This window comes from Eucalyptus grandis, chromosome 5, assembly GCF_016545825.1.
Source record: "Eucalyptus grandis isolate ANBG69807.140 chromosome 5, ASM1654582v1, whole genome shotgun sequence".
Taxonomy (NCBI): Eukaryota; Viridiplantae; Streptophyta; class Magnoliopsida; order Myrtales; family Myrtaceae; genus Eucalyptus; species Eucalyptus grandis.
This window is the reverse complement of record NC_052616.1, coordinates 34,126,821-34,137,098: the sequence shown is the minus strand read 5'-3', so window position 1 is coordinate 34,137,098 and position 10,278 is coordinate 34,126,821. Positions and strand designations below refer to the sequence as shown.

Here is a 10,278-nt window from a genome sequence, read left to right as displayed (position 1 = left end):
AGCAAAGAAAAAGTTTTAATGAGGAGAGAGAGAATAGAGGAATGATATCAATTGTTTTTGGATTGAAATAAAGCTGTTGCAAGCTGCTGGACCAAAATGTTGAGCGCTCATGGATTGTGCTGTATTGCATGCTTGAAAATGTTGACGAGTACTTGATGGCCTCAACTGATTATAAATTTATCGATTATTCTGGGTACTTCTGTTTACATGAGAGTGAGTTGCTATGGTTTCTTCACCTCTCCCGATTCAAAAGGTGTAGGGATAAATGCAAAATTCTAAAGCTGAGGGAAGTGAGTCAAGAGACTTGGCAAAATCTCAAGTATAGGAAGTTTAACTGCAATTTCACATAAAATTTCAAAGAATATAACACTTGAGTACTAGAAATCAGATTGAATACCTAATGGTAAGGAGCAAAGAGAGTTGTCCATGCTTCACGCATAAAATCCTCTCTCTGATTCTGTCTTAAAGACAGTGATTTTTCCAATAGGATTCATGATCTAATGCAGTTGGCTTTGGTGAAAATCCTGTCCCTAGGATATATTGTATGCACTCTAATCTCCCTCACTTAGTCTACATACTGAGCAAAGGAGCCTTAAAAGTATAGTCAAAATGGAGTAGATACGAAAATGGCAATTTGAAGAGGAAGAAGACGAGTTATATTATGTTGTCTTCATTTGCTTTTGTTAACTATTTTATTTGCTCTGCGAATGCTCTCAACACTAAAACAAGAAGAAAACAACACTAAGAGATGTACTGATTCAAAGACAAACTATTTGACTCAAACGCTAAGCAAGAGTAAATAAATAAACCTGAAGGAGAAAACATATTTCGTGAGATGCATTTCCTAAATTTATGTTGAAACTACACTAATAGCAACTTTCTGCCTAACAAATTTCTAAAGTTTGATATGCTTTCTTTATTTTTCTCCTTGCACTTTCCTAGGCAACAAGACATGCAGAGATGGAAGCTCTTGATATTCTTTTTGAGCAGTGGCGGTGGACTGGATTTTCATCTGCAGAAGTTGCAGAGAAATTTTCAGCATGCTCCCTTTATGTGATGTCAACCATGCATAATGTGCACAACAGCATTATCGATCATTGGTATATCGGTCATACTGAAATAAAACTAAACTTTTGTCAAATTTGTTAGTTCAAATATGATTAGATTAGACTCTTAGCCATTTTTAGGTATAAAGGAAATTTATTATGGCTGTGCAAATGATGAATTTTGAGGCTGTGGCTCATTGCATTCAAGTACCTCTGAGGCATGCATTAGGTCAGTTTCAGAACTTGCTTTTGTTGCTGATTTCATATCTACTTGCCTCACTTTGAAATTGTGACATATGTCAATTGACAACTAAAGCTTACTAGAGGTTTATATGACTCCTTATTTTGATTAATGATGGTGTGGTTTCATAGTAATTCTGTTCATTGTCACACTTTAAATATTGCGACACATAACCATGAAATTAAATGGAGGTTTATGGAACTAATTTTCCACCTTTTCTATTATTTTCCAAGTCTAAATCTAAGAAACTTGACTTTCCAAAAGTGTCAAGAAGTTAAGTTAATATTACTTTTTCTTTCCCTGCTTTGTTTCCTTTTATTTCTAAAATCAATGTGACTTGTTAGACATTCATTTTTTTTTTATTTGCCCTAAAGAATTTACATTTTTGGGAAGCACCACAAGTTAAGGTGACCTTAGTTCTTTCTTTCCTTTTCCCATTCCCCCCTGTTTCTTCTTCTCTCCTACCTTGCTTTTTTTCACTCCAGCGAGATTCTTTGATGTCTTTAATGTTTTTAAAATGGTAAATATAGCATTTTCAAAGAATTATGATTTTTTAACTATGAGGAATTTATGCTTTCTGATATGCTATGGGCAATGTACTCGATAAAGAAATCCCTTTTCTTGTTTATTAGTTGCAATCTTCTCTTCTTGCATATATGAGGGAATGTGCTTGCTAAATTGTGGTGTATGGCATGTGTTTCCAGTATTTAGCAAGCATAGCTTCTTCAAAGAATGTGATATCTTAACTATGAGGAATTTCTGATATGCCATGGGCAATGTACTTGATAAAGAAATCTCTTTTTTTGTTTGTTAGTTGCAATTATCTCTTCTTGCATGCACGAGGGCATGTGCTTCCTAAATTGCGGTGCATGGCATGTGTTTCTCGTATGATTTTTGATGTGTTTGATGGTGCCATGATCTGACATTTCATGTTTCTTAAGCTTGTCCAAAACTCATCAATTTTTATTTAGATTTTGTTGGCATAAAAGTTAAAAACTTAGTGAAATAGAATCTGCTTCATTGTGATTGGAGCAGTGCATAGAGTAGCTATTCTAGATTACAGACAATGTCTTTCTGTTGAATTACTAGTTTTAAAAGAAGAAGCTCAAGCTGCTCTTCATAATCTGATTATAAGTCAAAAATATCATGGGAAACATGAAGGAGATCATTGCCTTTCTGAATACAACATCAAGCAAGAGGATGCTCCTTGCAGATAGTGGACCACCTTGCTCAAATTCCACCTTGTGAAGCTCAAAAACTAGCCCTAATTATTGCATAATTTCATGATAGAGAGAATGAGACCGTTGTTAATGGTGAGCATGGTTTCTTATTCGATGTTTGGAAGATGGAGCTGATTGAAACCCATCCTAGCCTATATTAGTATACAATTCATCCAAAATCTTCTCTCAATCAGATCACCAGTGCCAGTTACTCTATGACAGAACTTGCCCATGCATATTAAAAGCCTCAAAGTATTGCCCTGTTTACAGCATGTTGTTTGATCTCCAAGGAAATTAGGTTTCAGCCATAGCTAACCCAAACACACCTCTTTTAACCTGATGCAAGAAGTTTGCCAAGGTGTATAGCCTAGTTACTGTCAATTCATTTAAATGGTACAGTTCAGAGTTAATTTGCTTGCCTGCATATCTGTTTTCTGCAGTATAGACATGTCTTAAAGTTGACATGCTTAGGACCTAAATGTAAACTTCTGAAGTTAAGCATATTCCTTTACCGGCGAACTTGTTTTTGCTTGGATGATACCTTCTTTTGCAAAGTGCGTTGTCCATCAGTCTACTAAATTGTCTCTTGCATGGTATTCGGGCTTGTTTTTCATATAGAATCTGTTTTGGGTTTCAAGCTGACGAGCTAGGTGAAAAAGTAGAATCATCAGAACTAGTTGGTTGCTTTCAGAAATATAATCTTTTTTCCCCTTTTCAAGTGTCTGCATGATTTATGAATGTTTCCAACATTTTTCTTGTTTCTCTTGCAGTAATGGAAATTCTAGATCAAATGCACCCTAAGTATAGTTGATTCAGTGGAACAGTGTTCAGCCATTTAGTGGTTGCAAAGAATGGTTGTAGAATTTGCTCAGTAACAAAAGGTAGAGTAATAGATAGCCAGTCCTTTCTTTAGGCCAATTTTCAAATGCCTTGTTTATCAAATGTAGCTTTTTCCTCTAGACTGGGTATTCTTAGCCAGATTGTCATTTGAGAAATGGGACATCATGTCCTTGGTTATGGAAAAAGATGAAGTGCAGTATCTTAATATCCGTTCGTTAGACTCGTTGAGAGCAGTATCTTCTTGATCTTTATCGTGAATTACTAACATATATGGTTCTTGGTCGAGCAATTCTCCAATTTGAGCTCTTTAGTTGCATATATTTCAAGAGACTGATCTGACCTTAACCTTTTCAGGCTTCTAAGATAATTAGTATGCTTTTGCAGCTCAATACATGCAGAAAATATGGCCTTGAAATCTTTTGTCTAGGCAATTATATAATTGAATTTGTTTTCCTTCTCTATTTTATAGAACCCTGTAACTTGAAGGTCATTTCTCTTTGCCATTTTCCCATCCTTTTCCATTCATTTGCTGTTTATGACATTGTGCAGTCTATGATTTGTTTAAATATTATAGATAAATACTGAATGCTAATATTTGGATTTCAGCTTCAAAGCCTCACATCACGAGTTACTCAGGCTTCTTTTTAAATCTGCGTGCATTGGTTCTTCCTGTTGAATCCTCTCATGGCTTTGCACAACTAGGTAACACCTTTGGATTATGATTGTTGCTTTTTTGAACATGATGGACATCATGCATTGTTGGGTCATTATGATTGTCAGTTACTTGTGAACATCATGGCCTGTTAAAAGGGAATGGCACGGATTACGACGCTGTGGCGATGTTTCTTGCCATGGCAGTAGGATATGATGCTCATGTTAAGATGGAGTATACCTATAGCTATAGATTTCCTTGTATGATGGTAGTCAATCACAACAAGGACACTATAAAGGTCTTCAATATGAAGATAGATAACATCCTTGCTCTTCATTCCCGATTCTTGGTTTATTCTAATATATTGTTCATTTTTGTTATTCCTGTTAGTTAATTTCTTCATTTGACTATAACCTAAGTCAAACTTGCAGTTCAAGGTAGTTTAATTCTTGAGGTGAACTCACTGCAAAATTACTTCTGAACTATAGTATTGTGATTGTTTGTATTCTACATGTAAAGCACAAATCTGGATTGGATATCATTAGTGCTGATTCTAGCAAGATAAGATATTCTACTATTTGTGTGTGATATCAGAAACATTAATTATTTGATCACAAATGTACGTTCAAACGGCCTTTTGAGTAGAGAGACTTGTTTGAATATTACCAATGATGATTGAAATTCTATTTGTGATAGGATGATGTAGTTAAAAATCTAGCATTCCATAAAGTAGCTTCAAATGATTTTGTGCACTCTGACTAACAATGCATGTGCCATTTCATGCTTTTTCGATCACAGAATTTCCTCAAGGGACCTGAGAGAAGAAGCTTGATTCTTGTCCAAATCAGTGTTTGCTCAGATGGTCGTGTTCACTAAGGATTGCAGCTACACTCACAAGTTTATTTTGTGCTTTAACTTAATTCTTAGATCATTAAGATAATTTACAGAATTTACAGCATAACCTTATGTAGGCATCACTTTTTTATGTTAATTTTTGTCATCGACATATTCTGTAATTTGATTTTTTTTCCTTTTTTTTAAATTTTTTGAACTTTGGGTTAATTCTAGGCTTGCTATTATGTATTTGAGCACTAGATTTTGAACTATATCATGTGTGATCCCTTATGATGATAAAAGTGGTATATAATTTGCATGTAATTCACATGGACTTCCTAGCAAAGAACGCATTGACTGGATTTGAGCTTTTTTATTATGCCAAGTCTGTCATAAACACTTGAATATATAATGTTGTAGAGTCAGTTAATGTCGTGATCATGCTTGACTTTGCCTAGCATGAAATTGTGGGATAGGACATGTGGTGGCTCAAAAAGGACGTGAAAAACTCCATGTTTTGCTTGGTTAGGAGGCAATTGGCAATTACTTCTTTCCAGAGTGCGCTTTCAGTACTGTTCAATCCTGCATGAGGATGCTCCTTGTAGATAATGGACTACCTTGCTCAAATTCCACCTTGCTAAGCTCAAAAAGTGCCCCTAATTATTGTATTTTTTCATGATAGAGAGAATGAAACCGTTGTTAATGGTGAGCATGGTTTTTTATTCGATGTTTGGAAGATGGAGCCGATTGAAACCCATCCTAGCCAGTATTAGTATAAAAGTCATCCATAAATCCTCTCTCAATCAGATCACCAGTGCCAAAAACTCTGTGAGAGAACTTGCCCATGCATATAAAAAGCCTCGAAGTATGCCCTGTTTGCAGCGTGTTGTTTGATCTCCAGGGAAATTAGGTTTCAGCCATAGCTAACCCAAACACACCTCTTTTAATCTGATGCGAGAAGTTTGCCAAGGTGTATAGCCTAGTTACTGTCAATCAATTTAAATGGTACACTTCTGAGTTAATTTGCTTGCCCGAATATTTGTTTTCTGTGGTACAGGCATGTCTTAAAGTTGATATGCTTAGGACCTGGATGTAAACTTCCTAAGTTAAGCATATTCCTTACCTGCGAACTTGTTTTTTTATCGGATGATACCTTCTTTTGCAAAGTGCATTGTTGACTAGTCTGCTTAATTATCTCTTGCATGGTATTTGGGCATGCTTTTCATATAGAATCTGTTTTGGGTTTCAAGCTGATGAGCTAGGTGAAAATGCAGAATATCGGAAATAGTTGGTTGCTTCCACAGAAATTTAAGTGTCTGCATGATTTATGAATGTTTCCAACTTTTTTCTTGTTTCACGTGTAGTAACGGAAATTCTAGATCAAATGCACCCTAAGTATAGCTGATTCAATGGTGTTCAGCCATATAATAGTTGCATAGAATGGGTGTAGAATTTGCTCAGCAACAAAAGGTAGAGTAATAGATGCCCAGTCTTTTCTTTTGGCCAATTTTCAGATGCCTTGTTTATCAAATGTAGCTATTTCCTCTAGACTGGGTATTCTTAGCCAGATTGTCATTTAAGAAATGGGAAGTCGTGTCCCTGGTTAAGGAAAAAGACGAAGTGCAGTATCTTAATAGCTACTCCATTCGTTAGACTCGTTGAGAGAAGTATCTTCTTGATCCTTATCGTGAATTACTAGCATATATGGTTCTTGGTCAAGCAATTCTCCAATTTTTGAGCTCTTCATTTGCATATATTTCAAGAGACTGATCTGACCTTAACCTTTTCAGGCTTCTAAGATAATTAGTACACTCATTGCATACAGAAAATATGGCCTTGAAAATACTTGTCTAGGTAATTATAAAATGAATTTGTTTTGCTTCTCTGTTTTATAGAACCCTGTAACTTGAATTTAATTTCTCTCCGCCATTTTCCCATCCTTTTCCATTCATTTGCTGTTTATGACATTTGCAGTCTATGATTTGTTTAAATATTATAGATAAATACTGAATGCTAATATTTGGATTTCAGCTTCAAAGCCTCACATCACAGGATCAGCCTTCTTATTAAATCTACGTGCATTGCATCTTCCTGTTGAATCCTCTCATAGCTTTGCACAACTAGGTAACACCTTTGGATTATGATTGTCGCTTTTCTGAACATCATGGACATCATGTATTGTTGCATCATTACGGTTGTCAGTTACTTGTGAACATCATGGCCTGTTAAAAGAGAATGGCATGGATTATGGTGCCGTGGCAATGTTTCTTGCTGTGACTGTAGGATATGATGCTCATGCTAAGATGGTATACCTATAGCTATAGATTTCCTTGTAAGATAGTAGTCAATCTCAACAAGGATGATATAAAGGTCTTAAATATGAAGTTAGACAATATCCTTACTCTTCATTCCTGATTCTTGGTTCATTCTGATATATTGTTTATTTTTGTTATTCCTGTTAGTTAATTTCTTCATTTGACTATAATCTAAGTCAAACTTGCAGTTCAAGGTAGTTTCAATTCTTGAGGTGAACTCATCGTGAAACTACTTTTGAACTATAGTTTGTGACTCTTTGTATTCTACATGTAAGGCACAAATCTGGATGTGATATCATTAGTGCTGATTCTAGCACAATAAGATATTCTCCTGTTTGTGTGTGATATCAAAATGGTTATTTATTTTATCACAAATGTATGTTCAAACGGTTTTTTGAGTATAGAGACTTGTTTGAATATTACTGACGATGATTGGAATTCTATTTTGTGATAAGAGGATGTAGTTAAACGTCTAGCATTCCATAAAGTAGATTCAAATGATTCTGTGCACTCTGACCAACAATGCATGTGCCATTTCATGCTTTTTCAATCACAGAATTTCCTCAAAGGGCCTGAGAGAAGAAGCTCAGATTCTTGTCCAAATCAAGGTTTGCTCAGATGGTCATTCGTTCACTTAGGATTGCAGCTACACCCACAAGTTCATTTCGTGCTTTAATTATTAGATCGTTGATAATTTACGGCATAACCTTATGTAGGCGCCTCTTTTCTAATGCTAAATTTTGTCATCGACATATTCTGTAATTTGCCTTTTTTTTTCTTTTTTCTTTTTGTTAAGTTTGTTGAACTTTGAGTTAATTATAGGCATGCTATTGATGTGTTTGAGCACCGGTTTGGGACCATAGCAGGGTTAATTCCAAAAAAAAGCACCAACTTTAGGTCGATGGACAAATCTGGCCCGAACTTTTTTTTGTCTCATAAAAAAGCACAAACTTTAGGTCAAGTGACAAATCTAGCCCGAACTTTTTCTTGTCACATAAAAAAGCATCAACTTTAGGTCGAGTGACAATTTTGGCCCCATTTTTTTTTTGTTTCGAAAAAAAATCACAAACTTTCACTTAAATCCTAAATCTGGCCCCCCTTAACTTAAATTCATTGATTGTTTTTATCAATAAATCCATGTGCACTTACTGGCTAACACCGTTAATTGTCTTCTTGTTTGAGCTACAGCTTGAAGAATAATGTGAAACTGTGTCATCTCATAAGTAAAAAAATCTACAAATTGAATTTCTCTAGCTATACTTTATCATTTTGTCGTAATATGACGCTATAGATCACCGCCTGTTAAGAGAAACCACAGATGAGATCCACCAATCTCATAGCTAGAACATTTTCTCCTGAAATAAGGTTAACTTCAAATAGAAAGTTAACGGTAGGGGTTAGATTTTGGATATGAGCGAAAGTTTGTAATTTTTTATGAGAAAAAAAAAATTGGGCCAGAATTGTCACTTAACCTAGAGTTGGTGCTTTTTTACGAGATAAAAAAAAGTTCAGGCCAGATTTGTCCCTCGACCTAAAGTTTGTGCTTTTTAATGAGACAAAAAAAAGTTTTGGCCAGATTTGTCCATCAACCTAAAGTTGATGCTTTTTTTATGGAATTAGCCTGACCATAGCATGAGTGATCCCTTCTGAAGATAAAAGTGGTATATAATTTGCATGTGATTCGCATGGATTTCCTGGCAAAGAATGCATTGACTGGATTTAAGCTTTTCTAATTATACCAATTATGTCATAAACACTAGAATATATAATATTGTAGAGTCAGTTAATGTGGTGATCGTTCTTGACTTTGCCTAGCATAAAATTGTGGCAAAACCTCAATGATTTAATAGGACAGGTGGTGGCTCAAAGAGTACATTATAACTCCATGGTTTGCTCGATTAAGAGGCAATTGGTAGTTACTTCTCCAATAGTGCAATTGGCAATTACTGGGAGAATTACCAAAAAAGTCATAAATTTATTATAATTGTGTTAATTCAGTTATAAACTTTTTTGGGGCCAATTTAGTCCTAAACTTTTTACAATTGTGTCAATTCAGTCCATCTAGCCAAAATTGGCCTGCCAGTACTAACATGGACGCTGGCCGTCCGGCAAACGCTGACGTAGCATTTTTTAAATATTTTTTGAATATTTTTTTTTCCCATCTTCTCCTTCGCCTGGCCAACCAAAGGCGAGGGTCGGTGAGGCTCACCCCCAGCGGCTAAGGCGAGGGTCGGCAAGGTCAGCCTTGCCGGCCACTAGCGAGGGCAGGCTTCGCCGATCCGGCGAGCTCGGCCCTCACTAAATCTGGCAAGGCCTCGCCCAGCCAAGGCGGGTCGACCTCGCTAGTGGCCGGCGAGGCTCCTTACCACCCTTGCCTAGCCAAGGGGGAGGGTTGACCTCGCTGGTGGCCGGCGAGGCTCCTTGCCCAGGGACGGTGAGGCTCGACCTTGCCATGGTTGTGCGGGCCGAGCCTCGCTAGATGTGGCGACGGCAGCTTTGTCGTCGGCGGGCGAGGCTTGCCTTCGCCGGTGGTCGATGAGGGCGAGCCTCGTCGGTGGTCGGCGAGGTTGCCCTCACTGACTAGAGGAAGGAGAATGTGGGGGAAAAAAAGAAGAAAAAATAATTAAAAAATTGCCACATCAGCATTCGCCGGCCGGGCGACCGACTATCCCTAGTCGGCGTCCACGTTAGCGCCGGCTGGCCAATTTTGATCGGATGGATTGAATTTGCACAATTATAAAAAGGTTTAAGACTAAATTGGCCAAAAAAAAAAGTTAAGGATTGAATTGTCACAATTGTAATAGGTTTATGACTTTTTTGGTAATTTTCCTGGCAATTACTTCTTCCCAAAGTGTGCTTTCGGGATTGCTCAATCTTGTATGATAGCCCTTTTTTCTTCTGGTTATAAAATGTCAAATTTTGAGTTCTTTCTAGTTAGTATCGATTATATTTTCAATCTTTTAAAACGTCTGAAAATGCCAAACAATTTGTCTAACAGGCTCAGTCTAACATGAACTTCACTATAATCTGTTAGAATATGTGGGTTGACATCAATTGCATAATGTTTAGGTTCGCAAGAAATACTCCGTTATAATATTTACAAAATATATGAGGATGTTATAGTGCCAAA

General features: G+C 36.6%; 1 long non-coding RNA gene across 2 annotated transcripts; it reads left to right on the top strand.

Annotated features, from left to right (window-relative positions):
* Positions 1–3,394: 3,394 nt before the first annotated feature.
* Positions 3,395–7,900, top strand: LOC104444787. 2 transcript variants are annotated; one of them, XR_005551634.1, is made up of 3 exons: positions 3,395–4,049; positions 4,798–6,687; positions 6,865–7,900. It is a non-coding gene; the product is annotated as an uncharacterized LOC104444787 (long non-coding RNA). The 2 variants fall into 2 exon arrangements; XR_005551635.1 differs by having other exon boundaries at positions 4,798–6,957; positions 7,705–7,900.
* The last annotated feature ends 2,378 nt before the right edge of the window (positions 7,901–10,278 follow it).